This window comes from Triturus cristatus, chromosome 2_1 (genome assembly GCF_964204655.1).
Source record: "Triturus cristatus chromosome 2_1, aTriCri1.1, whole genome shotgun sequence".
NCBI classification, from domain to species: Eukaryota; Metazoa; Chordata; class Amphibia; order Caudata; family Salamandridae; genus Triturus; species Triturus cristatus.
The window spans coordinates 816,251,421-816,278,362 of NC_140581.1; positions in this window are offsets into that span (position 1 = coordinate 816,251,421).

Genomic DNA, 26,942 nt, shown 5'->3' on the forward strand with positions numbered 1-26,942 from the left:
AGACATTCTCCCCCAGTCAAGAGATCTGGGTTAAATCCATCGTTCTTTTGCCCACTACGCCACCCCAGTTTAGACATGGCCATATGCAAATCAGTCTTGACCCTGTGCCTCATGGGAACAGTCCAGTCCGAACTGCCAAGCCATGTCTTCCCTGGACCGGAATCAAGCATCCCAGGACCAGTTTCTGGCTATCAGCCGTCATCAGCCAGGATAGCTTGACTCCAGTGGCGTAGTGAGCACGGGTCCCACGTCTGGGAATACCCATCCCACTTAGGGCGAAAAGCGTTACAACAAACAAATGATGGACGGAATGCTGACAATGCAGACATTCTCCCCCAGTCAAGAGATCTGGGTTAAATCCATCGTTCTTTTGCCCACTACGCCACCCCAGTTTAGACATGGCCATATGCAAATCAGTCTTGACCCTGTGCCTCATGGGAACAGTCCAGCCCGAACTGCCAAGCCATGTCTTCCCTGGACCGGAATCAAGCATCCTAGGACCGGTTTCTGGCTATCAGCCGTCATCAGCCAGGATAGCTTGACTCCAGTGGCGTAGTGAGCACGGGTCCCACGTCTGGGAATACCCATCCCACTTAGGGCGAAAAGCGTTACAACAAACAAATGATGGACGGAATGCTGACAATGCAGACATTCTCCCCCAGTCAAGAGATCTGGGTTAAATCCATCGTTCTTTTGCCCACTACGCCACCCCAGTTTAGACATGGCCATATGCAAATCAGTCTTGACCCTGTGCCTCATGGGAACAGTCCAGCCCGAACTGCCAAGCCATGTCTTCCCTGGACCGGAATCAAGCATCCTAGGACCGGTTTCTGGCTATCAGCCGTCATCAGCCAGGATAGCTTGACTCCAGTGGCGTAGTGAGCACGGGTCCCACGTCTGGGAATACCCATCCCACTTAGGGCGAAAAGCGTTACAACAAACAATTGATGGACGGAATGCTGACAATGCAGACATTCTCCCCCAGTCAAGAGATCTGGGTTAAATCCATCGTTCTTTTGCCCACTACGCCACCCCAGTTTAGACATGGCCATATGCAAATCAGTCTTGACCCTGTGCCTCATGGGAACAGTCCAGTCCGAACTGCCAAGCCATGTCTTCCCTGGACCGGAATCAAGCATCCTAGGACCAGTTTCTGGCTATCAGCCGTCATCAGCCAGGATAGCTTGACTCCAGTGGCGTAGTGAGCACGGGTCCCACGTCTGGGAATACCCATCCCACTTAGGGCGAAAAGCGTTACAACAAACAAATGATGGACGGAATGCTGACAATGCAGACATTCTCCCCCAGTCAAGAGATCTGGGTTAAATCCATCGTTCTTTTGCCCACTACGCCACCCCAGTTTAGACATGGCCATATGCAAATCAGTCTTGACCCTGTGCCTCATGGGAACAGTCCAGCCCGAACTGCCAAGCCATGTCTTCCCTGGACCGGAATCAAGCATCCTAGGACCGGTTTCTGGCTATCAGCCGTCATCAGCCAGGATAGCTTGACTCCAGTGGCGTAGTAGTGAGCACGGGTCCCACGTCTGGGAATACCCATCCCACTTAGGGCGAAAAGCGTTACAACAAACAAATGATGGACGGAATGCTGACAATGCAGACATTCTCCCCCAGTCAAGAGATCTGGGTTAAATCCATCGTTCTTTTGCCCACTACGCCACCCCAGTTTAGACATGGCCATATGCAAATCAGTCTTGACCCTGTGCCTCATGGGAACACTCCAGCCCGAACTGCCAAGCCATGTCTTCCCTGGACCGGAATCAAGCATCCTAGGACCGGTTTCTGGCTATCAGCCGTCATCAGCCAGGATAGCTTGACTCCAGTGGCGTAGTGAGCACGGGTCCCATGTCTGGGAATACCCATCCCACTTAGGGCGAAAAGCGTTACAACAAACAAATGATGGACGGAATGCTGACAATGCAGACATTCTCCCCCAGTCAAGAGATCTGGGTTAAATCCATCGTTCTTTTGCCCACTACGCCACCCCAGTTTAGACATGGCCATATGCAAATCAGTCTTGACCCTGTGCCTCATGGGAACAGTCCAGCCCGAACTGCCAAGCCATGTCTTCCCTGGACCGGAATCAAGCATCCTAGGACCGGTTTCTGGCTATCAGCCGTCATCAGCCAGGATAGCTTGACTCCAGTGGCATAGTGAGCACGGGTCCCACGTCTGGGAATACCCATCCCACTTAGGGCGAAAAGCGTTACAACAAACAATTGATGGACGGAATGCTGACAATGCAGACATTCTCCCCCAGTCAAGAGATCTGGGTTAAATCCATCGTTCTTTTGCCCACTACGCCACCCCAGTTTAGACATGGCCATATGCAAATCAGTCTTGACCCTGTGCCTCATGGGAACAGTCCAGCCCGAACTGCCAAGCCATGTCTTCCCTGGACCGGAATCAAGCATCCTAGGATCGGTTTCTGGCTATCAACCGTCATCAGCCAGGATAGCTTGACTCCAGTGGCGTAGTGAGCACGGGTCCCACGTCTGGGAATACCCATCCCACTTAGGGCGAAAAGCGTTACAACAAACAAATGATGGACGGAATGCTGACAATGCAGACATTCTCCCCCAGTCAAGAGATCTGGGTTAAATCCATCGTTCTTTTGCCCACTACGCCACCCCAGTTTAGACATGGCCATATGCAAATCAGTCTTGACCCTGTGCCTCATGGGAACAGTCCAGCCCGAACTGCCAAGCCATGTTTTCCCTGGACCGGAATCAAGCACCCTGATAGCCAGAAACCGGTCCTAGGATGCTTGATTCCGGTCCAGTGAAGACATGGCTTGGCAGTTCGGGCTGGACTGTTCCCATGAGGCACAGGGTCAAGACTGATTTGCATATGGCCATGTCTAAACTGGGGTGGTGTAGTGGGCAAAAGAACGATGGATTTAACCCAGATCTCTTGACTGGGGGAGAATGTCTGCATTGTCAGCATTCCGTCCATCAATTGTTTGTTGTAACGCTTTTCGCCCTAAGTGGGATGGGTATTCCCAGACGTGGGACCCGTGCTCACTACACCACTGGAGTCAAGCTATCCTGGCTGATGACGGCTGATAGCCAGAAACCGGTCCTAGGATGCTTGATTCCGGTCCAGTGAAGACATGGCTTGGCAGTTCGGGCTGGACTGTTCCCATGAGGCACAGGGTCAAGACTGATTTGCATATGGCCATGTCTAAACTGGGGTGGTGTAGTGGGCAAAAGAACGATGGATTTAACCCAGATCTCTTGACTGGGGGAGAATGTCTGCATTGTCAGCATTCCGTCCATCAATTGTTTGTTGTAACGCTTTTCGCCCTAAGTGGGATGGGTATTCCCAGACGTGGGACCCGTGCTCACTACATCACTGGAGTCAAGCTATCCTGGCTGGTGACGGCTGATAGCCAGAAACCGGTCCGAGGATGCTTGATTCCGGTCCAGTGAAGACATGGCTTGGCAGTTCGGGCTGGACTGTTCCCATGAGGCACAGGGTCAAGACTGATTTGCATATGGCCATGTCTAAACTGGGGTGGTGTAGTGGGCAAAAGAACGATGGATTTAACCCAGATCTCTTGACTGGGGGAGAATGTCTGCATTGTCAGCATTCCGCCCATCAATTGTTTGTTGTAATGCTTTTCGCCCTAAGTGGGATGGGTATTCCCAGACGTGGGACCCGTGCTCACTACACCACTGGAGTCAAGGTATCCTGGCTGATGACGGCTGATAGCCAGAAACCGGTCCTAGGATGCTTGATTCCGGTCCAGTGAAGACATGGCTTGGCAGTTCGGGCTGGACTGTTCCCATGAGGCACAGGGTCAAGACTGATTTGCATATGGCCATGTCTAAACTGGGGTGGTGTAGTGGGCAAAAGAACGATGGATTTAACCCAGATCTCTTGACTGGGGGAGAATGTCTGCATTGTCAGCATTCCGTCCATCAATTGTTTGTTGTAACGCTTTTCGCCCTAAGTGGGATGGGTATTGCCAGACGTGGGACCCGTGCTCACTACACCACTGGAGTCAAGCTATCCTTGCTGATGACGGCTGATAGCCAGAAACCGGTCCTAGGATGCTTGATTCCGGTCCAGTGAAGACATGGCTTGGCAGTTCGGGCTGGACTGTTCCCTTGAGGCACAGGGTCAAGACTGATTTGCATATGGCCATGTCTAAACTGGGGTGGTGTAGTGGGCAAAAGAACGATGGATTTAACCCAGATCTCTTGACTGGGGGAGAATGTCTGCATTGTCAGCATTCCGTCCATCAATTGTTTGTTGTAACGCTTTTCGCCCTAAGTGGGATGGGTATTCCCAGACGTGGGACCCGTGCTCACTACACCACTGGAGTCAAGCTATCCTGGCTGATGACGGCTGATAGCCAGAAACCGGTCCTAGGATGCTTGATTCCGGTCCAGTGAAGACATGGCTTGGCAGTTCGGGCTGGACTGTTCCCATGAGGCACAGGGTCAAGACTGATTTGCATATGGCCATGTCTAAACTGGGGTGGTGTAGTGGGCAAAAGAACGATGGATTTAACCCAGATCTCTTGACTGGGGGAGAATGTCTGCATTGTCAGCATTCCGTCCATCAATTGTTTGTTGTAACGCTTTTCGCCCTAAGTGGGATGGGTATTCCCAGACGTGGGACCCGTGCTCACTACACCACTGGAGTCAAGCTATCCTGGCTGATGACGGCTGATAGCCAGAAACCGGTCCTAGATGCTTGATTCCGGTCCAGTGAAGACAAGGCTTGGCAGTTCAGGATGGACTGTTCCCATGAGGCACAGGGTCAAGACTGATTTGCATATGGCCATGTCTAAACTGGGGTGGTGTAGTGGGCAAAAGAACGATGGATTTAACCCAGATCTCTTGACTGGGGGAGAATGTCTGCATTGTCAGCATTCCGTCCATCAATTGTTTGTTGTAACGCTTTTCGCCCTAAGTGGGATGGGTATTCCCAGACGTGGGACCCGTGCTCACTACACCACTGGAGTCAAGCTATCCTGGCTGATGACGGCTGATAGCCAGAAACCGGTCCTAGGATGCTTGATTCCGGTCCAGTGAAGACATGGCTTGGCAGTTCGGGCTGGACTGTTCCCATGAGGCACAGGGTCAAGACTGATTTGCATATGGCCATGTCTAAACTGGGGTGGTGTAGTGGGCAAAAGAACGATGGATTTAACCCAGATCTCTTGACTGGGGGAGAATGTCTGCATTGTCAGCATTCCGTCCATCAATTGTTTGTTGTAACGCTTTTCGCCCTAAGTGGGATGGGTATTCCCAGACATGGGACCCGTGCTCACTACACCACTGGAGTCAAGCTATCCTGGCTGATGACGGCTGATAGCCAGAAACCGGTCCTAGGATGCTCGATTCCGGTCCAGTGAAGACATGGCTTGGCAGTTTGGGCTGGACTGTTCCCATGAGGCACAGGGTCAAGACTGATTTGCATATGGCCATGTCTAAACTGGGGTGGTGTAGTGGGCAAAAGAACGATGGATTTAACCCAGATCTCTTGACTGGGGGAGAATGTCTGCATTGTCAGCATTCCGTCCATCAATTGTTTGTTGTAACGCTTTTCGCCCTAAGTGGGATGGGTATTCCCAGACGTGGGACCCGTGCTCACTACACCACTGGAGTCAAGCTATCCTGGCTGATGACGGCTGATAGCCAGAAACCGGTCCTAGGATGCTTGATTCCGGTCCAATGAAGACATGGCTTGGCAGTTCGGGCTGGACTGTTCCCATGAGGCACAGGGTCAAGACTGATTTGCATATGGCCATGTCTAAACTGGGGTGGTGTAGTGGGCAAAAGAACGATGGATTTAACCCAGATCTCTTGACTGGGGGAGAATGTCTGCATTGTCAGCATTCCGTCCATCAATTGTTTGTTGTAACGCTTTTCGCCCTAAGTGGGATGGGTATTCCCAGACGTGGGACCCGTGCTCACTACACCACTGGAGTCAAGCTATCCTGGCTGATGACGGCTGATAGCCAGAAACCGGTCCTAGGATGCTTGATTCCGGTCCAGTGAAGACATGGCTTGGCAGTTCGGGCTGGACTGTTCCCATGAGGCACAGGGTCAAGACTGATTTGCATATGGCCATGTCTAAACTGGGGTGGTGTAGTGGGCAAAAGAACGATGGATTTAACCCAGATCTCTTGACTGGGGGAGAATGTCTGCATTGTCAGCATTCCGTCCATCAATTGTTTGTTGTAACGCTTTTCGCCCTAAGTGGGATGGGTATTCCCAGACGTGGGACCCGTGCTCACTACACCACTGGAGTCAAGCTATCCTGGCTGATGACGGCTGATAGCCAGAAACCGGTCCTAGGATGCTTGATTCCGGTCCAGTGAAGACATGGCTTGGCAGTTCGGGCTGGACTGTTCCCATGAGGCACAGGGTCAAGACTGATTTACATATGGCCATGTCTAAACTGGGGTGGTGTAGTGGGCAAAAGAACGATGGATTTAACCCAGATCTCTTGACTGGGGGAGAATGTCTGCATTGTCAGCATTCCGTCCATCAATTGTTTGTTGTACCACTAAATGGATGGCACATCTATAAAAGCTCGTGGGAAAAAGTGACACTACTAAACTTATCACAGGCTCACTACAACTAGGCCTTAACTGAAATTTAAAAATGCCCAATAAAAAGTCCAATTATCTAAGTAAGAGAGCACAAAACATGTGCTAAACTAATGTGTCTGAAACACCCACCAATACACGCATAGCACTATACTATGTGTAAGACATAACAGAAGGAAACAATGCAGACAAATCACTTGCATGTATCTACAACCAAGTCGCGATTGCAAACACACAATAAAAACAAATCTGTAAATAAACGATCAAATTCCTCTTTTTAAGACACAAGTCGTATCCACTAAAATCTAAATGACACCTTAACTCCCTCTTCTTTCCTCTGATGGCACAACCAGAACAATAGTAGAAATAAAAGAACAGAATTTGCAAATTGACTTTTCGTAAAACAATGCTACAGCTATCTCAACAACTAATCGGCAAATTTCTCTTTTTAAAACTCTTACAACAAAGTCTGGCCTCTCCACCTTTCTACAATGGACTTGGCAAGTACAGAATTGTTAATGTTAAATGTCCCATTTCCAAATACAGTAGCCTGTTGAACTGTGTTCTCAATTTGTTTCTGGAAACAATTCACATTTGCTCTGGACAACTAATTTATATTTATTTGAGCATTTCCCATGTTTTGTGGGGCTTGAAAAACTCTTGTCAGTGGAACCTGTTTCTAAATTGCATCCATTTTAAATCTACATCTCTTCTTCCGATGCTCAAATCTGTTACAAGGATTTCAAAAGGACACCTTTTCCAGGAGTGCACCATCCATACCTGAATTTGCACGAACCAAAACACCTTTCCTTCCAACCGGTTCTTCTTGTGAAACAACACCCTTTAACTCACTTTCTCTTTAACCTCTTGCCTTCTTCATTCTTTCATAATACCATCGATCATCTTTCCTTGAGAACAAACCGATATTTACTGTCTATGCACACTAGTCTGAACCACATGAACCAAATCTTTTAGCTCCTGCCTCATTCTTTCAAGCTGTACCCAATTAACATTCTTTGCTGGCTTTCTGCCTTTAGGAAAAGCTAGCTCCGTGCTGTGTATCTCTCCCTGTCTATGCCAGGAGCTGAGCATCATAGCCCTCCCCTCAAGAATTCCTTTTCCGTCTTCGCAGAACCTGCTCTCAGCCTTCTTGCACGCTGAGCGCGGACGGGGCCTCCTCCTTTGGAATGCCATCTTATCACACCAAGGTCATGCAAGCCAGCCACAACTGAATCCACAAGCTGTATATTTCAACTTTGAAACACTCACAGCCCAGATCTTTTTCCAAATTAAATACACGTTCTATTATGGGCAAATTTAACTGAAACACACCCACCCAGCAGTTCACGCCTGAAACTGGAAAAAGAACTAAATTCAAACACACTTCTCCCTGTCCAGGACTCCTGCCTGCCCCCTTTTCTCATAGATAGGGAGAGCACATTCAGGGCTGCTGAATTTGTGTACTTCACCTCTTCCTGCATGCACTTTTAAGCTACGTGTCTTTTTGAGCACAAAGATACATTACTGGGAATCCTCACAGCACTGTCTCAAATGGTAACTTCAGGAATCTAAAACAAGATGGTACCAATTTTCTAGTGGGGAAACATGGCGGCAGGCTGACGCCTGTCGCGGGAGCTCCCGGACAAGGCGGAGAAGAGAGGAGGCATTCAACGTTGTAAAACTGCACAAAGTCGGGTAAACCAGCACGGACTGCGTAATGCAGGACGTGCGGTAGTACTTTTTTATTTTTTATTGATATCCTAAATATTTAAAACTACGGTACCGTGGTTCCAGGTACATGAGTATATCGGGGGTGAGAGGATACGGCGTCTTGTGTCGAGCGGCCGCAGTGTGTAGGAAGACTAGAGTGGTAATCTTTACGGTCGGCTTCCGGGTCAGCAGTGGAAGCACGGCGAAACTGCGATGCGAGGAGAAGAATGCTGAGGCATTGCTAGTGTGTACCAGAGGCAGCAGTTGTAGCGGGCAAAGCCGACATAGAAGATATTGCGGCGACAACGCTGGAGGAGAAGCTAAGTCCGCTTTTGATTCGCAGTGTTTTCGTGTGACTCCCCAATGGTGGCAAGCTGGTAGGGGTAGAGCAGTGGAGACTGTACAACCACTGGAGAGGGTTTTGGAGGTGCAAAGGTTGATGGAAGAACTTTCTATTATTGTTTCAGAGGCTCCGGAGGCTGGTCAGGATGTGGGGGGAGGATTCTCTGGGTATCGGGCAGAATAGAGGAGAAGTAGTAGCCAATTCCACTCTATTGTCCCCTCTAAGTGAGCAAGGTTTGGTGGTGCACCCAACAGAAAGTGAGTCAGCGCTGAAGGGTCAGGTTAGAAACCGGTACCAGCTAAGATCCCTCCCTGAAGGAAGAAAGGAAGGCAGAGGGGGAAAAGGAGAGGCAAAGTGCGAGTCGCCACTTAAGGAAACTACTGTCGTCGTCCCAGTCTCCCCTAAAAAGAAAGCCTTAAAATGCTCTGGGAAATCTCGGTGGTGCAGGCAAAAGGAGGTACGTGTTTTAGCAAAACCACCTCCTTCTTTGAGATCGTACTTTAAAATCATGGAACAGGTTACAAGTGCACAACCACAACCAGTACCAACCACGCAAATCAAGGGAAAGAAAATTATGATGCAAACAAACCCTGCACCTCTTCAGGTGGAGAATAGGTTTTCGGCACTGGCTGGTTTGTCCTCTTCGGTTGAAGGGCAACGATTCGTGGAAGCAGGGGTTATAACTAATGGGAGCTCAGAGGCAGACGCTGGGCTTGTGGTACTTGCTGACCCAAATAGCACCATTTTTAGTCCCAATTCCAGTCTCTCCACTAATGTTAATCTGGAAACTATTTCTAGTCCCCCCATCCTGGAGCATATAAGCCCAGAATCTTCTCACCGTGCATCGGTTCACTTAAACCTGGAGGAGGAAGGCCAGGAGCATACAACTGATCAAAGAGGCGGAGGACGCGGTGATGAGAACTCCATAGAAAAATTGTTTTTGAACCTAAGGCAAGATCTTTTTGATAAATTTGAAATATCAGAGTCCAACCAAAGGGGAATATATGATAAATGTGACGCACTAGAAGAAACATTTGATGATTAAATGGTCCATACTTGTATTCTGGAGGGGTAAGTTAAAAAGTTGTCAGGAAGTGTTTTGGAAAATTCAAAAGGCATCGACTGGCTAAGGAAACAGAATAAAGGGTTAGAAGACGATCTTGAGAGATTGGAAAATCAATCCCGTCGCAATAATATGAGATTCCTACAAGTTCCAGAGGGGGCTGAAAAGGGGGATGTCAAAACCTTTATCTGTGCCCTACTAAGAGAGATCATGCCTGATAGGTCTGATATCGAATGGGAGAGAGAAATTCAGAGGGCACATCGGGACCTTTTCAGGTTAAACCCAGGGAGGAAAACCCCAAGAAAATTTGCGATTAATTTCCTGAATTTCACTTTAAAAGAGCTGATATTATCAAAAGGTCTAAAAGAGGGCTCTCTTCCTCATGATGACTTCACATATCAGATAAGATCTGACCTTAGCAAGAGGACCGCCCAGAGGCAGTGGGAACTAGGTACCAGGAATCAATGAGCTTCAAGAAAAGGGAGCACAGGTACAACAAAAATTACCGGCTATGTTAAAAATTATGTGGCAGAATAAGATGCATAATATTATTGACCCCGGGGGGGTAAATGCATTCATGCAACAGATGAATAAATAAAGAATAAATGAGATATATATGAGCTTTAGAATGTTTGAGTAAAATAACTTAAAAAGTTAAGAAGCAGGGGTTTATAGGGGGCCTATATGCTGCTATTTTTAGTTTGTGTTGGAAGGCAGACCTCGGGGGAGTCGGAGAGACCACCGAGAGGGGCCCCCACACTGCACGAAGTAGCCGAGCGCTGCTGAGAAGCCTCCTAGGAGAGGTCCTTCTCCTATAACGTACTAGCACAGCAACACCACCACACAGGACTCGAGGATGTTTATCAAGACGAGCAGTTCTTTATCAGCATTTAAGAAGTTACGGTTATCGATATGTACAAGGGGGGATCGAGGGATCCACAAGAGTCTCAAAGTCTTTGGTAGGGACGGGGTAGCGGGACAGTCTTTAGTAGCAGCTTGGTACGAGGGTACCTTGGGCCCAGCTCTTGATCCTCAAGCTGGAGGGACTCCGGGTCTCGGAGTGGTCGAGCCACGACGGCGTCAGCAGGGCTCTGGCGATCAGTTCGTGGAGTTCGAGCCGCGACCAGGTCAGCAGGGCTCTTAAGGTGTTTCAGTTCAGCTCGAGCCGCGACGACGTCAGCAGGGCTCCGAGGGAGGTTTCAGCGAGGTTGGGTCACGACAGCGTCAGCAGGGCCCCGATGTTCCGTGAGGTTCCTTGTCTCAATAAGGTGGAGCCGCGACGCAGTCAGCAGGGCTCGTGGTATAGTCTCAAGCAAGAGTTCTTGTCCGTAGGGTCAGCCGCGATTCCATCAGCAGGGCTCTTGACTCCGGGATACAACTACTGTCCCATTGCGGGGTTGCCCCAGATATAGGTCTGGAGCCCTTTGATGTCCGGACCCTTGCGCCTGGGGGGGCGGAGAGGCCGGGCTGGGAGAGGCCAGACGCCCAGCGGGAGAGGCCGGAGGACGATCGCGCCTAGGTGTTGAGGGACGGTGGGGGTCCCATCGAAACTCCCCCTCCTCCGGGAGTGGTGAAGGGGCCATGTGGTGCCCCCTGGCCAGATCTTGGTGCCTCGATGTCAGGGCTTCGCTGGGGCCGAGGCCGGAGGGAGCCGGGCTGCGTGGGCTGGTGCGTGGAGCAAGCATGATCCAAAGGTGGGGCCCCCGAAGGGATGAGGGGTCCCTGTGCGGCCTGGAAAAGGGGGCCGCTTAAGCTGGTGTAGGAAAACAGGTGCAATCCAAGGGGGACCTCGAAGGGAGGCGGGGTCCCTGGGCGGTCCGAAAGGGTGGCCCGTGTAGGCTGGTGCGGGGAACGAGCACAATCCAAGAGGGTTAAGACCACGCCACGAGGCCGGGTCCAACAGGCGTCCCCCCCAGCCGAAGGCAGGGAGAGTCACCCATCTCCTTGGGGGTTCTCCTCGTCAAGGCGGAAGAAGCGGGACAGGCCGACAGCGTTGGCGTGGTCATTGCCGGGCCGGTGTTCAACGGAAAAGTCCATCCCTTGCAGCGAGATGGACCATCGCAGCAGCTTGGGATTCTCGCCTCTCATTTGCATTAACCACCGCAAGGGCCGGTGGTCGGTCTGGACCTGGAAGTGGGTGCCGAAGAGATAGGGCCGGAGCTTTTTGAGGGCCCACACTACAGCGAAGGCCTCCCGCTCAATAGTGCTCCACCGCTGCTCCCGGGGCAGCAGCTGTCGGCTGATGAAGGCCACGGGTCTGTCGAGTCCCTCCGAATCTACCTGGGACAGGACGGCCCCAATTCCATATTCGGAGGCGTCCGTCTGCACCACAAACTCCTTGCTGTAGTCAGGGGCCTGTAGCACGGGGGCAGTGCACATCGCCGTCTTGAGAGTCTCGAAGGCCGTCTGGCAGCGGGGGGTCCAGTGCACCTTCTTGGGCTGCTTTTTTGATGTGAGCTCTGTGAGGGGGCCGACAATGCTCCCATAGTCTTTGATGAATCGCCGGTAGTACCCGGTGAGGCCCAGGAAGGCCCGGACAGCTGTCTGGGTGGTGGGGGGTTCCCATGCCTGGATGACATCAACTTTCGGTTGGAGGGGAGCCACCTGACTGCTCCCTACTTGATGGCCCAGATAGGTCACCGATCCTTGGCATATCTGGCATTTGCTGGCCTTGATCGTGAGCCCGGCCCTTTGGAGGGCGGCCAGGACTGCCTTGAGGTGCCCCAGGTGCTCAGCCCAGTGGCTGCTGTATACAGCAATGTCATCTAAATAAGCCGCGCTGAAGGCCTCTAGCCCGGCCAGGACCTTGTTCACCAGTCTCTGGAAGGTGGCCGGGGCGTTCTTCATGCCGAAGGGCATCACCCGAAAGTGGTAGTGCCCATCAGGGGTGGAGAAAGCGGATCTCTCTTGGGCGCCGGGGGTGAGCTGGATCTGCCAGTACCCGGCGGTGAGGTCAAAAGTACTCAGGTAGAGGACTGCTCCTAAGCGGTCGATGAGCTCGTCGGCCCGGGGAAGGGGATGGGCATCGGTCTTGGTAACAGCATTCAGGCCCCGGTAGTCCACACAAAATCGTAGCTCCGGGGGGGTGCCTGGTGCGGCGGCCTTTGGCACCAGGACAACGGGACTGGCCCACGGGCTGTCGGAGGGCTCGATGACCCCGAGGGCCAGCATCTTCGCCACCTCGGCCTGGATGCAGGCCCGCACCCGGTCGGGTACTCGGTAGGCTCTGTGTCGCACGGGGGGACTGTCCCCAGTGTAGACATCGTGGACACACCATGGAGTCACCCCCGGTGTGAGGGAGAAGAGGGCCGCAAAGGGCTGCAACAGTTGCCGACAGTCGTGGCGCTTTTCCGGGGTCAGGGAGGGGGCCAGTTGGACGCCTTCGATGGAACCGTCGTGGTCGCTGATCCGCAGGAGGTCGGGTAGGGGCTCGGAGTCGCCTTCGCCCCCATCGTCGGTCGCTAGCAGTAGGCTTAGTTCGGTCCGGGCAAAGTGGGGTTTGAGCCGGTTAGCGTGTAGAACCCGGAGGGGGTTCCGGGGAGACTCCATGTCGATCAGGTAGGTGACGGGGCTCTTCTTTTCCACCACCTTGAAGGGCCCGGTCCATTTGTCCTGGAGGGCGCAGGGGTCAACCGGTGACATGACCCAGACTTGCTGGCCTGGCTCAAACTCAATGGTAGAGGCGTTTTGATCATACCATCGTTTCATGTCCTATTGGCTGGCCTCGAGGTTGGCTTCGGCCAGGGCTCGGAACCTTCGTGTCTGGTTTCGTAGGGTCAGGAGGTATCTGTAGACGTCGGGAGGGGCATCTCGGGGCTTCGTCTCCCAGCCCTCCTTGACCAGGCTGAGGGGTCCTTGGACCGGATGCCCGTACAACAATTCAAAAGGGCTGAACCCCAGAGACTTCTGCGGGACCTCCCGATAGGCAAACAGGAGGCACGGCAGCAGGACATCCCATCTCCGCCTTAGGGGTTCTTCCAGGCCCTTGATCATTCCTTTTAAGGTTCTGTTGAACCGCTCGACCAGTCCGTTCCCCTGAGGGTGGTATGGGGTGGTGAATTTGTACGTGACTCCGCACTGCTGCCACAGGGACCGCATGTATTTAGAGATGAAGTTCGTACCTCGGTCGCTCACCACCTCTCGGGGGAACCCCACTCTCGAGAAGATCCCCATTAAGGCCCGGCTCACTACGGGGGCCATCACAGTTCGAAGCGGGATGGCCTCAGGGTATCTGGTTGCGTGGTCTACGAGGACCAGGATGAAGCGGTGACCCAGGGCGGTCCGGGGGTCCAGGGGCCCTACGATGTCTATCCCGACCCGTTCGAACGGGGTGTTGACTGCTGGGAAGGTCTGGAGAGGGGCTTTGACCCATCCCCCCGTCTTCCCGCTGGCTTGGCAGGTCCGGCAGGACTGGCAGTGGTTGTCCACGTCCCTCCGCATCCGGGGCCAGTAGAAGTGGGTCACCAGGCGGCTGTAGGTTTTGTCCTGCCCCAGGTGCCCGGCGAGGGGCACATCATGTGCCAGGTTAAGGATGAACTCCCGGAATCGGAGGGGGACCACCAGCACTCGACTGGCCCCCAGTTCCGCAATCTTCTGCTCGCTGTACAGTAGTCCCTCGGCCCAATAGACCCAGTGTGTTCCGGCCTGTTCACCGTTGGCCTGCGAGGCCGCCTGCTGTCGGACCCCTTCGAGGGAGGGGAAGGTCTTCTGTTCCTGCTGGAACTGTTCTCTTGTGGGGCCCCCGTCATGGCGACATTGGGCAAGCTCCGGGAGGGCGTCGAGAGAGGCGATCTCGCCCGGGGAGGGTTCCGTGGGCCTGGCATCGGTGTCCGCTTCTTCCTCGCTGGAGGCAGGTGGTGGCACGGGCCCCTCGGGCTCGACGGTGTCGGCTGCTATGGACGAGCGGGGGGCCTGGGCGGCCATGGACCGGGTTGTGGCGCAGGCCCATTCGGTTAGTCCCAACATTCGGAGATGCTCTCGCCGCTCCACTTGAGCCCAGGGGGAACTCTCTAGGTCGTTCCCCAGGAGGCAGTCCACGGGAGCGTCGTCGCGGACAGTCACCTTCAGCATGCCTGTCACCCCTCCCCATTCGAAGGGGATCTGGGCCATCTGGCACATGCTTTCGCTGTTGTCGGCCGTCCGGACGGGGCATGGCACATTTGGCAGGATCTGTTTGGGGGTCACCAGGTGGCAGCAGACAGCGGTGACACTGGCTCCGGTGTCACGGAGGGCTTCGGCCCGTCGTCCATTGATAGTGACCCACTGTTGGTACTTCTGGGTGTTGCTCGGGATGGGTGTTCGGGGCACCATTTCTCGGCTGCCCAGGCAGACCAGGGACATGGCCGCCGGCTCCCACTCAGTGGACCCCCCGTCGAGGGGTTCTTCCTCTTCCTCCCCTTCTCCCAGGGTGGCAGCCGCCAGTTGTCGGGGCGGGGGCCCGCTGGTCCCACCTCGTCGGTTCATGGGGCAGGCAGGGTCGTTGGCATAGTGTCCTGTTTGTTGGCAGCCATACCAGGTTATCGTGGGCCGGGGTCCGGTTTTGGCTGGCGTCGTCCCTCTTCGGGCTAGGCTCGGGGAGGTGTGTTGCTGAGGTGGCCCCCGAGGCGGACTCCGGGGCGGCCCGGCTGGGATGTCCCGATTCCGGTTCGACCCTCCTCCTCCGCCGCGCTGGCGGGGGGGTCCGGTGGGGTTTCGCTGGTACTCCCCCATCGAGTTCCGGGGGACTCGGGTGTTGACCCATCGATCGGCCTCGGCGGCGAGCTTCCGCGGCTCAGTCAGCTTGCTGTCGAGGAGGTGTTGTCTTAGCTCCACGAAGCAGTTGTTGGAGAGGTGTTCCCAAATAATGAGGTCGACCAGCTGCCCGTAGGTGGTGACCTTGCTACCCTTGATCCAACCTTCTAGGGCCCTGCTGAAGAAGTCAACATACTCTACCCACGTGGTACCGGGGATTTTCTTGCAGTCTCTGAAACGCTGGTGGTACATTTCCGCGGTTAGTCCGTAGCGGGTGAGCAGGGCCTCCTTCATATGGTCGTACGAGGTCATCACCTCTTCCGGGAGCTGGAGCAGGGTGTCTCGGCCCTCGCTAAGGAACCGACCCCATAGGCCGGCACTCCAATCCTTCCGGGGTACCCGATGGGAGGTCATGGCCACCTCGTACGCCTTGAACCACTGCTGGATGTCGTCGTTTTTATAGTACTCCTTGACGACATCTTTGGGAATATGGACCTTGGCTTCGGTGGGTGGCAGAGCGTCTCTATTGCTGGGGGTGCCGGTCTCCCCCTTCTGGGCCTTGAGTTCGAGTTCTTTGAGGCCCCGCTCAGGTTCGAGGGTCAGCTTTTTTTCCTCCAGTTCTCGATGCCGCTTCTTCTCCTCTAGCTCCTCCTGTAGCCATAGCTGTTCTATGGCCAATTTCTTTTCGGCCAGCAGGAGTTCGCCGTCCAGCCGAAGTCGTGCGAGCTCTAGCTCATGGGTCCGGACCTTCTCTCGCTCTTGTATTTCTTCCGCGGAGAGGCCGGTTTCTAGGCTGTTTCTCCCTCCGTTCGCTGGGGTCGGTGCTGGTGGCGTGGCTGCATTTAGGGGCAGGGGACCTTCACTCTGGGAGGGGCCCGCCTCGGACTCTATCCAGGTTCTCAGGGCTTTTTGCATCTCCTCCTTGGTACCTAGGCTGGTGGTTGCAACGCCCTTGTCCTTGCAGAACTGCTTTAACTCTTTGTGTGTATAATCTTCCAATCATTCTGGTTGGAACTCCATGGTCGCGGTGGTTTCCTGGTTGCTCATGGTCTCTGTTCGTCTGGATGGATAGCGAGTGGGTTACTTGCTTGTACGATCTGCGTTCGGCTCAGATCCCGCCGCTGGCCACCAAATGTTGGAAGGCGGACCTCGGGGGAGTCGGAGAGACCACCCAGAGGGGCCCCACACTGCACGAAGTAGCCGAGCGCTGCTGAGAAGCCTCCTAGGAGAGGTCCTTCTCCTATAACGTACTAGCACAGCAACACCACCACACAGGACTCGAGGATGTTTATCAAGACGAGCAGTTCTTTATCAGCATTTAAGAAGTTACGGTTATCGATATGTACAAGGGGGGATCGAGGGATCCACAAAAGTCTCAAAGTCTTTGGTAGGGACGGGGTAGCGGGACAGTCTTTAGTAGCAGCTTGGTACGAGGGTACCTTGGGCCCAGCTCTTGATCCTCAAGCTGGAGGGACTCCGGGTCTCGGAGTGGTCGAGCCGCGACGGCGTCAGCAGGGCTCTGGCGATCAGTTCGTGGAGTTCGAGCCGCGACCAGGTCAGCAGGGCTCTTAAGGTGTTTCAGTTCAGCTCGAGCCGCGACAACGTCAGCAGGGCTCCGAGGGAGGTTTCAGCGAGGTTGGCCGTGACAGCGTCAGCAGAGCCCCGATGTTCCGTGAGGTTCCTTGTCTCAATAAGGTGGAGCCGCGACGCAGTCAGCAGGGCTCGTGGTATAGTCTCAAGCAAGAGTTCTTGTCCGTAGGGTCAGCCGCGATTCCATCAGCAGGGCTCTTGACTCCGGGATACAACTACTGTCCCATTGCGGGGTTGCCCCAGATATAGGTCTGGAGCCCTTTGATGTCCGGACCCTTGCGCCTGGGGGGGCGGAGAGGCCGGGCTGGGAGAGGCCAGACACCCAGCGGGAGTGGCGCCAGGCCCGGGGAGGCCGGAGGACGATCGCGCCGAGGTGTTGAGGGACGGTGGGGGTCCCATCGAAACTCCCCCTCCTCCGGGAGTGGTGAAGGGGCCATGTGGTGCCCCCTGGCCAGATCTTGGTGCCTCGATGTCGGGGCTTCGCTGGGGCCGAGGCCGGAGGGAGCCGGGCTGCGTGGGCTGGTGCGTGGAGCAAGCATGATCCAAAGGAGGGGGGGGGCCCCCGAAGGGATGAGGGGTCCCTGTGCGGCCTGGAAAAGGGGGCCGCTTAGGCTGGTGTAGGAAAACAGGTGCAATCCAAGGGGGACCTCGAAGGGAGGTGGGGTCCCTGGGCGGCCCAAAAGGGTGGCCCGTGTAGGCTGGTGTGGGGAACGAGCACAATCCAAGAGGGTTAAGACCACGCCACGAGGCCGGGTCCAACAGTTTGGTTTTCTTTTTTCTTGTTGTTTGCCTCCTCTCTGCCCTGTTCTTGGAGATGGGGTTCACAAAGGGCAGAGTGTATCGCCCAAGAGGTAGAAGGGGGGTTTCCTGTGGGGGGGATGTGGGTCACTGGGTGTGGGGTACAGTGGGAGAAAAAAAATATTGTCCTCATTGATGTAAGCTGCAATTTTCCCTTCGGTAAGAACCTGATGGGGCTGCCAATACAAGGGATTAAGACTTATTCTGTTCATGAAAATGAGCATAGATAAAGCCAAGACAATCAACATACTAACATGGAACGTAAATGGCCTAAGATCCAGTAAAAAAGTGTCACGAGTAGCAGTATTTTGTAGGGATAGTATAGCCCAAATAATACTACTACAAGAAACTCACCTAGAAAGGACGGAGTGTAGGCCGTGCTTTACATATTTCAGATGGATACAGGAGGTGATATGTTTGGATCAGAGTCGTAGTTCTTGGGAAGTTGCTATAATTGTTAATACTAACCACGATATCAGACTTCTTAAATATGTCTCGGATTGTTCAGGCAGGTGGTTAGTAGCTACTCTTTTAGTATACGGTAGGCCCCTGGTATGTGCCGTATATTATGGGCCAAATAATGACAACCCAGAGTTCCTCGAAAAATTGGAGTCTTGTCTACCGGAGACAACAGCTCCGATTGTTCTAGGGGGAGATTTTATTTTGGTATTAAATAAGGGACTAGACAGGACGTCCAAAGCCAAATATAATAGTCCACCGAAATCCCTTTCTAGACTCACAAGTATAATGAGGGAATTTCACTTAGAGGACATATGGCGGGTACTAAAAAAGGAAAAAAGAGAATTAAATTTTTATAGTAAAAAACACAGACACCATTCTCGTATAGATTATTTCTTAGTTGATCACGAATTGTGTGGTGAGGTGAAGGAGGCGACTCATATTCCGGCAATAATATCAGATCACTCTGCAGTTGTGCTATCTTTAAAATATCATCTACCTGAGGAGCCTAGAAGATGGACTTTGGATAGAGTAATCCTTTTAGATGAGGGGGTTATCGAAGACTTAAGAGACAAATCAGAGAGTCTTTTTAGCATCAACATAGGGTCGGCAGAAGAGGATACAGTCTGGGACGCTTTTAAAGCGTATTTGAGGGGGGTCTTAGCATCTAATATGAAAAGGAAATATAGCTCAGAGAAGCAGGATAGGGAAAGGGCTATCCAGGATATCAAGAATAAAGAGGGTGAGCTACAAAAGATGTCCATGGAGGATTCAAATAATGTGGGGGTTTTAAATAAAGAGCTGGAAGGGCTACAAGCCGCATTTAGGGCAAAAATTGATACAAAATCTTTGGATAGGTGGACGGCGAGCAAACTCCAACATTTTGCCTATGGTGAAAAGTGCGGCTCACTGTTAGCCTGGAAAACTAAAGCAAATAGGGCCAGGAATACAATATGAGAGCTCATTAGCGAAGAAACGGGAAACCCTCTGAATACTAATTTAGACATGTGCAAGGAGGCGTGTAGATATATGCAGGAGCTGTATAAAGAAGACATTACACCTAGGCAAGTGGAAATAAAGGAGTGGCTCAGGTTAACAACCCTCCCTCGGCTATCTCCTGAGCAAATGAGGATTTTAGAAGTAGAGATTAAAGAGGGTGAGATAAGGGCTCAGTGCAAAAAAATTGGCTAAGGGAAAGGCAGCAGGGTTGGATGGCCTCCCAGTAGAAGTATTCTTATGTATTATGGATATTATAATTCCTGTCCTTTTGTTCTTATTTAACAAGGTATATGTGGGTGGAAAAAGGGTCCCTAAATCCTGGCTATAAGCTACAGTTACCATGAACCAGAAACCTAATAAGGACCCACGAAAGATAGAGTCATATAGGCCGATTTTGCAGTTAAATACAGATTCTAAGATCTTTTCTGGGATTATTGCAGCTCGGTTCGTTGGGGTAATACATGAGGTTATTCACCCAAACCAAAGGGGTTTTATTCCTGGAAGGCAATTAAACAAGTTGATATTCCAGTTGTTGGGAGCTATTGACCTGGCTGAGGCTCGGCCGCTGCCGCTGACTATAGTGGCAGTGGACGCAGTCAAGGCCTTTGACCAGGTACACTTGCCTTACTTATGGGAGGCCCTGCGAAGTTTTGGCTTCCCGCCAAATGTGGTGTCAGCGATTCAAACCCTATATCTTGGCCCTAAAGCTAGAGTCCTAATAAATGGGAGGTTGTCTGAATGGTTTGAAATTTTTAGAGGTACAAGACAGGGATGCCCCCTTTCCCCCCTTCTTTTTAATATATATATTCAGCCTCTAGAAAATCTGATTAGGTCTGATATGGCCATTATCCCCTTTAATTCCGATACTTATGAAGTTAAGTTAGGGCTCTATGCGGATGATCTGTTGTAATACACAAGTAACCCGCGGGAGGCAACCCCCAATATGATGAGGAAGGCGGAGGTTTTCGGTCATATTTCAGGGTATAAAGTGAACCCGGGGAAAACTGAGATTATGGATTGGAACCAGGGGGCGGAAACCTGTGGGGCGAAGAATCAAATAAGATACCTAGGAGTTCAAATAACCCAGAAGATGGAAGATATTATAAAAGTAAACTGGAAGAAAGTGAGTCACGATGTAACAGGTTTACTCTCCAAGTGGGCAAACTTACCTCTTAACATTTATGGTAGGGTCAACCGTATAAAAGTTATTATCTTGCCAAAAGTGACTTTTTTGTTTAATTCCATTCCATTGATGTTTCAAAAGAAAGACATAGCAAAACTTCAGGGGTGAATAGGGAGCTTTATCTGGGTATCCAAAGGCCCGAGGATTTCCTGAAAATAATTTAGTAGGAGATTAGATAAGGGAGGCTTGGCATTACCAGATATCCTTGTATATTGCTATGCTTTCCAATTCAAGAATGTCCGCATGATGGCCAATAAAGTGGACAGTTCCGCGATAGGCACACTCTTTGAGGCATTATTATCTGACGTACCGGATGGTTCAATTGGTTTTCTTTTTAAATACGGAGACCCAAACATTTTTTTTAAAGTGCGGTTTAAGATTTTAAAGTCTGCCCTGTTTACATCGATGTACATTCGAAAAGCATTAAGAATCTCATATTTTTCATCATGGGCACCAATCTGGGACTCTCCAAGTACGCCTGAGTGTTTAAGGGATCAATTGAGTCAACCGTTGATAAGTGGTGTTTTTTTTTGTTGGGCAGACCCTAAGGTTGGCAATAACCTGATGAGCTGGGAAGGTTTGAGCAATTGTACCAAAGGCTCATTGACTAGGTTCAAATATTATCAACTCAGTGCTTGGTGGGCAAGGCAAGAATGGGCAGAGACAGAAGACGACAACTCTGATCAAGTAATGAGAACCGGACAGTGGCCTAAGGAAATATCATACTGGTTGTGGGCTTTCGGGGAGGCAGACGGAAACATTTAAACTGAGGTCCATAAATTATGGGATAAAGAATGTGATACTCAAGACCTGATGCAAATATGGAGCAAATCATATGTTTCCTTGTATAAAGTAGTAAAGCCCGCTCCTTTGAAATGAAATCATCTGTTTAGCACATATCGGGCATATTGGTCCCTTAAAAAGCTCTCAAAAGCTACTGGTAAGGTATATACATATCCCAGGTGTGCTCAGATAGAGGCTGATGATATACATATGTTTATGTCATGTCCAAAAATTGTCTCCTTCTGGAATAAGATTAATGCCTTTCTGGAAAAAAATCATTGGAAAGCAACTAAAAGTAACAACTAGCCTAATTTTTTTTTATCTAGTTTGGATCAAGATATACAAATTTCTGTTGTAGAATCTAATTTTTTGTTTTATGCTGTTTTGCTCACACGACGGGACATTTTTAAACTATGGAAATCTGGGAATTCTCCGATTATTTCCGAATTCTTGAAGAATGTTATTTTTGTCAGTGAATCTGACATGGAGTGTGACCAAAAAAGCAGAGAGAGAGTTTGGGCTCCGTTGATAAAGTGGAGAGAAAAAGAAATATGAGTCCAATGATTATGCCATCCACTCTGTTGGCCATATTATCTCCTTATTTTACAGGGTTGGTCTAGTGAGTACGGAGATGGAATTGGAAACAGCTGTAAACTTGTGGGTAAATACGCAAGGGTCTGGTTCTATGGTCTCAGGTTCTTTCCACTACAAGACCTGGAAAGACATGAGTATTAACCCATCAAGATATCTGGCACAATGAGGACAACAACAACAAAAAAAAGCACTGTCTCAATTTAAATGTACATCCCCCTTTTTTCACTTTACTTGTTATTATTTTTATTTTGCACTTTTCCTGTGTCAAACAAATGTACATTCTTGCAATTATTTCTGATCAAACAACATTTCTATTTATATATTATTATTTATTTGTTCATTCTTCAAAATTTTAAGTGTACAATGGGCATCTGCAAAACACAATGACATTAATAGACAAAATTGAGCTAATTCCAGACATTTTCAAGAAGGGGACACATTTTCATAAACACACAACACAGCTTGCTGAGGCAAGCCATCCTTACACAAAGAGTACAGTCGCTACTCACTCAAACAAGCACTTCACAAGCATCACCACCGGTGTCAGTCCACAAACCTCATAGACACTCAGACACACAATCAAACCACAAGTCAACACCAGGACAAAAACAAAAGGCAGCCCACAGGCTGCACTCAAACCAATTCTTCACAGCAAGGAGCTATAGAGGGAAAACACCAGACCGCCCTCCTCTCACAAATCATCAATACAGAAAAGGCCTGGCTACAAGAGAGTTTATTCAATTTCAACCTTAGGACCTGCTGCTAACGTGGGAATATCTATTTCTACCTGCTCTTTGACACCCTGTCCAATTTCTCGCAGTCCTGGTACTCTCAACTTAATACTATTTATAAAAATTGAAGAGTCTCACCGCCCAACTACACATATCCTCCCCCACAGCATGTGAGTGAAGAACAATAACTGAAAATGAGTGAAAGAGTGAGAGGGCACCTCACGTATGCAACACCAGAGAGGCTACCAGCAGGTTCTCGCCAGATTGACCACGCATATCATCATTGGTTGCCTATTCACAGAAACAAAGAAATAGTGTCCAATAGAAAGACAAGAAGAGAAGAAAAAGGAAAAAACTGTCCCAACAACATAAACCCTGTGGTATGCAAAGAACAGGGTATTCCATGCACTTAAAATCGAGTTAAGACTCACTGTTAGGCTGCCCTCTTTATTCGCAAATCTGAGCTTGCTCGAATTAAAAGCACTGCATTTTGCTAACCTTTTCCAAGAAGGCCAACATGTTTCATTGCCAATGACGTATGTTGTGGCAAATTCATCAGGGCGTGGGGTTCAATCACTCGTCTCGCTGGACAATACTTTATGTGGTGCAAATGGGCTAGTGAAACAAAACAAGAGAAACAGCAATTCTTTCTCAATACCATCGTCAACCAGATAAAACCATATTGCAGCGCAATATATATTCTTTGATCTTAGATCTCAATCATATATAATTATCCGGTGTCGGCTGAGGGCTTTCATACCAGCCTACACCAGACCAAAAGGGGATGTGTTCATCACTATTACCCCTGATTTGGAAAGCACTCTCATTGCTTATTGTTATACCTGTGGAAGTAATAAAAACATTTCATCAACACGGCAAATCACGTGGGCCTTTCATCTCCATAAATTGAATACTAACCCTGCCTCAATGTCATAGTATGTCAAATATCATCTTCATCAAAGTTTGACAATTATCCAACCCCCTTCATCTTAATATGCGTGTGTCGTTACTCACTCCATTCACATGGGTGAAAAATCTGGCCGCTATGCTATGACCTAACAATACTAATACCTGGCACTTCTAATTTAATGAGATCGTCTCATCTGGTATTGTGCGCACAATCTATCCTCATAACTCCCTTATGCTGAGCTTGTCCCATGTTCTTAAAATCCTTATCACTCATAGTGAATGCTACCGGCGCTATGCTCTCGCCGGTTGCCCAGCCCTCATTGCCTGCATGCACGCTCTTACCGCACCAGCTTGGAGGTAATCTTATATTACAATGACAAATGTGACGATTGTCTCTTACGGATGATGGTATGTGGAGTCAGTAGATTAAAATAATATATTTGACAGTGAGGTTAATATACACTGACCCTATGTTTGAATGATCTAGTTTAATGGAGAAGCACACTGTATTTGAAAAGTGAGATCTATTAAAAGAGCAGATCTCCATTTGAATTTGTGGGTGTTTCAATATGGCCAATATGGTAACGTGGAAAATCAGCTGGTCCGATCACCACTGTGGGATCACGTGGTTTACACGCAACGGACGTGCAGTAGAGGCGGATAAATATTACTCGGGCGATGAGGGCGTCTTGAAGCTGGGACGAGACGCTGCTCGGTATACAAGCTGGTGCGGTAAGAGCGTGCATGCAGGCAATGAGGGCTGGGCAACCGGCGAGAGCATAACGCCGGTAGCATTCACTATGAGTGATAAGGATTTTATGAATATTGGTTAGTTATGAGGATAGATTGTACGCACAATACCAGATGAGACGATCTCATTAAATTAGAAGTGCCAGGTATTAGTATTGTTAGGTCATAGCATAGCAGCCAGACTTTTCACCCATGTGAATGGAGGGAGTAACGACACGCACATATTAAGACGATGGGGGTTTGATACTTGTCAAACTTTGATGAAGATGATATTTGACATACTATGACATTGAGGCAGGGTTAGTATTCAATTTATGGAGTTGAAAGGCCCACATGATTTGCCGTGTTGATGCAAGGTTTTTATTACTTCCACAGGTGTAACAATAAGCAACAAGAGTGCTTTCCAAATCAGGGGTAATAGTGATGAACACATTCCCTTTTGGTCTGCTGTAGGCTGGTATGAAAGCCCTCAGCCGATACCGGGTAATTATATATGATTGAGATCTAAGATTAAAGAATATATATTATGCTGCAATATGGTTTTATCTGGTTGACCATGGTATTGAGATAGAATTGCTGTTTCTCTTGTTTAGTTTCACTAGCCCATTTGCACCACATAAAGTATTGTCCAGAGAGACGAGTGATTGAACCCCATGCCCTGACGAATTTGCCACAACACACGTAATTGGCAATGAAACATGTTGGCCTTCTTGGAAAAGGTTAGCAACATGCAGCGCTTTTAATTCGAGCAAGCTCACATTTGCAAATAAAGAGGGCAGCCTAGCAGTGAGTCTTAATTCAATTTTAAGTGCATAGAATACACTGTTCTTTGCATACCACAGGGTTTATGTTGTTGGGACAGTTTTTTCCTTTTTCTGCTCTTCTTGTCTTTCTATTGGACACTATTTCTTTGTTTCTGTGAGGGGGCAACTGATGATGATATGCGTGGGTATACTGACGAGAACCTGCTGGTAGCCTCTCTGGTGTTGCATACGTGAGGTGCCCTCTCACTCTTTCACTTATTTTCAATTATTGTTCTTCACTCACATGCTGTGGGGGAGGATATGTGTAGTTGGGTGGTGAGACTGACAGCGATTCTTCAATTTTTATAAATAATATTAAGTAGAGAGTACCGGGACTGTGAGAAATTGGACAGGGTGTCAAAGAGCGGGTAGAAATAGATATTCCCACGTTAGCAGCAGGTCCTAAGGTTGAAATTGAATAAACTCTCTTGTAGCCAGGCCTTTTTTGTATTGATGCACTCAAACCAAACCAATTGTGAATCACATTTACAAACAAAAGAGCTCTCAAAAGCAGTCCGGAGACTGCACCAAGAGAAGTAAACAGCCCAGAGACTGTTCCATGTTCAAGAAGACAGGCTCTAGCCCCAGACCTTTTCGAGTGTATGCCAATTACCAGTTGGCCTGGCAGATTGTTTGCAAACAGCCCCAGACCTTTGTAGAAATGGGACCATCTTCCTAAAGAAAAAGGAACAAAGAGGGGAGCGGAGAGGTACCACTCAGCGAGTGGTGAAGGTGGATACTTCCTCCCAGTCAAGCGTACATAAACATAGGGATCCACCCACGGGTATAGTAAATCAAGAATCTCCCGTTAGTACAATATGTATCCCATAGTCGTGGAGAATACACATTAGTTGTTTAAATACCCCTCACACACCAAAAGGGCCCTTGGTGTCATGCTTCATCATAGGCGTCTTCCCGCCCCTCTACGGGACGGGGCGTGCTACGACCTACGTTTGCGTGGGAGCACTGTTGTTACTGAGACAACTATGTGTGATGCAGGGGTGTGAGAGGAAGGGTCAGGAGTGGATGGAAAGGTGAATTAAAAAATACCTGGCTCTCTGGTCTAGGAAAATTTTATTCTGCCGTTTGAGCTGGTATTAGTAAAAGGTGAGGGGGAGGAGGGTGCATGCCTCAATTGGCTATGCCTCCTAGTGGTGTCGACATGTTTCGAAGCTTCCCATGCTTCTTCGTCAGGACCTTAAGGATCCCTTCCTACAACTCACTGTGATGTGTGAAAAAACAACAAAAATATGAGTGAATCAATGAAAAGGAAGTAAATAACCTCCAAAAGGTAGTAATGCCTCAATAGGTCTTACATAGTCCGATTAACTTGTTGAAAAGAGATAAGTAACCTCATGAGCTCAAAATCCGAGTGGTGGGAGTGCCAATTGGGCTACAACCCCAAGGATCGATGTCCCGCCAAATGAACCACCCCGGTCGGCTCCGTCGACCGGGGTGGTTCTTTTCAACAAGTTAATCGGACTATGTAAGACCTATTGAGGCATTACTACCTTTTGGAGGTTATTTACTTCCTTTTAATTGATTCACTCATATTTTTGTTGTTTTTTCACACATCACAGTGAGTTGTAGGAAGGGATCCTTAAGGTCCTGACGAAGAAGCATGGGGAAGCTTCGAAACATGTCGACACCACTAGGAGGCATAGCTCATTGAGGCATACACCCTCCTCCCCCTCACCTTTTACTAATACCAGCTCAAACGGCAGAATAAAATTTTCCTAGACCAGAGAGCCAGGTATTTTTTAATTCACCTTTCCATCCACTCCTGACCCTTCCTCTCACACCCCTGCATCACACATAGTTGTCTCAGTAACAACAGTGCTCCCACGCAAACGTAGGTCGTAGCACGCCCCATCTTCCTGAAGGCCTGTCAGACCATTTGCCAGCCATC